This window comes from Myotis davidii, unplaced genomic scaffold (genome assembly GCF_000327345.1).
Source record: "Myotis davidii unplaced genomic scaffold, ASM32734v1 scaffold573, whole genome shotgun sequence".
Classification (NCBI taxonomy): Eukaryota; Metazoa; Chordata; class Mammalia; order Chiroptera; family Vespertilionidae; genus Myotis; species Myotis davidii.
This window is the reverse complement of record NW_006285997.1, coordinates 4,959,726-4,962,200: the sequence shown is the minus strand read 5'-3', so window position 1 is coordinate 4,962,200 and position 2,475 is coordinate 4,959,726.

Sequence of the window (2,475 nt, the reverse complement as noted above, 5' to 3'; positions counted from 1 at the left end):
GTTCCGTGTTTGGCTCTGATTTTGTTTGCCGGTGTTTCTTCTTACACAAGTATACTTACACAAATACTTTTGTTTAAGTAACACCTGGAAGTAGTTTATTATTTTAATTCTGGTTATTGTTTTTTAATATGGTAATTCTAGCAATAAGAAAAGGGTTTTTCTTGTTTGGGGTTTTTTGTTTTGTTTTTGAAAACTAAAATTGCCTTTGGTGGAATTTATATGGGATGCATTATGTTAATTTACTTAGAAAAAATAGTTCTTGACATTTTACATGAAATCAAAATAACATTTAGAATTCATTAAATAGCTCATGAGATTTGTAATTTATTGTTTTGGGAGAAAGACTTTTTTTAATATATTTTATGGATTTTTTTACAGAGAGGAAGGGAGAGGGTTAGAGAGTTAGAAACATCGATGAGAGAGAAACATCGATCAGCTGCCTCCTGCACACCTCCTACTGGGGATGTTCCCACAACCAAGGTACATGCCCTTGATCAGAATTGAACCTGGGACCTTTCAGACCGCAGGCTGACGCTCTATCCACTGAGCCAAACCAGTTAGGGCAGGAGAAAGACTTTTAAAAGGAGATGTGAGTGAATTCAAAGTACACAGAAAGTGTACTAAGGATGTTGCCTTTACATTTTTCTTCTAGTGTGTCCTTTTAGTTTATTTTACATTTTTATCTCTTTGTAGCAATGACCTTTTTAACCTTTTTAATGTAAAGCAAATAATTTAATATTTCTCTCTCCCTCCTCTATATCTACCCTGAGCCCAAGGTTTGCTATATTTTTTCCTAAGTAAGATAACTTATTAAAATACACAGAGGTAAGTAAGTTGGGGATTATGGTTAAATGGAAAATCAGTAGACATGATAAAACCCAGGGATATATTTTAAACAATGCATATAACAGTAACCTGAATAAGTATTAGAATTAGGCATTTGAACTTTCTTTTCCTTGGAAAGAGTTTACATGGATAAGTCTCTACAAGTTAAGACACGGTCCAGGAATACACCACTTTCTTGGTATATATGTCATTTGATATGTATGCTATTTTATTGTATTGACAACTAGCTTCAAAACTTCATATGTCAAATTTGCTGCAAGTATTAACATCATAGATATTTTTATGCTTAGAAATGTTGAATTTTGTACCAAAAAAAGAGCATTTGTGGAAAGTTTTAATTGATTATTTTGAAAAAAAAGTTATCGAATACTTCAGGAAGAAAGGCAAATGGAAAACCGAAAAGTCATCAGTAAAATGTTGCTTCAATGGCACAAAAGAAAGTCTTTTTGCATTGAATTGTGACTGGTGATGAAAAGTGGATTTATTTTGAGAATACCAAATGCACAAAATCATGGGTTGATCCAGGGCAACCATCAATATCGACTGCAAGGCCAAATCGCTCTGGAAAGAAGATAATGCTCTGTGTTGGATGGGATCAGGAAAGTCTGGTGTATTATGAGTTTCTAAAACCAGGTGAAACCATTAATGCTGACCACTACCAACAACAAATAACCAAATTGAACCACCCTTTGATCGTGAAACGACCAGAATGTTCCAGAAGACACAGCAAAGTAATTTTGCTTCATGATGATGCACCATCACACACTTCAAAACCAGTTAAAGGCATGTTAAGAGATCTTGCCTGGGAAGCATGAACCCACCCACCGTATTCACCAGACCTTGCTCCTTCAAATTACCACTTGTTCCGATCGATGGCACATGCACTTTCTGAGCAGGACTTCAAAAACATACAAAGAAGTGGAAAATTGGGTGTCTGAATTGTTTGCCTCAAAACAAGAAAAGTTCTATTGGGACGGTGTCCACAAATTACCTGAAAGATGGGGAAATGTGTAGCTAACAACGGACATTACTTTGAATAAAGCACTTTTGATGTTTCTCTTGAAATTATTGTGTTTTCTTTGATTACAGAATTCACATTATTAAACAGTACACCTGGTAATTTTAATTGCTTACTGTATTTTTCACTTTTACACTATTTATAAACATTTTCTTAATTTCAAAACATAATATTTTATTAATTATATTTTAAATTTTATTTATACCTTAATTGTCTTGTGATCAGAGAAGGTACTGTATGTTTTTAATCCTATCTAATAAAAGAGAAACATGGTAATTAGCCATACCTCTGCTACCCTTCCCATTGGCTAATCAGGGTGATAATGCAAATTAACTGCCGCCAAGATGGCGGTCGGCAGCCAGGCAGCTTGAAACTAACATGAGGCTTGCTTGCTTCAGTGACGGAGGACTCCAATGTTCCCCGCCTACCTTGCCGGCCTCTGAGCCTGCAGTTTGAAACATTTTAACAAATATAGAAGCTAAAAAAAAAACCAGAAACCTGCTTTCAGCGAGCTGGGATCTCAGAGCTGGAGTTGATACAATGTTTCGATTATAGAAAGCAAACAAACCAGATACCTACTTTCAGCAGCGGAGGCCTAAGAGCTGGAGCAT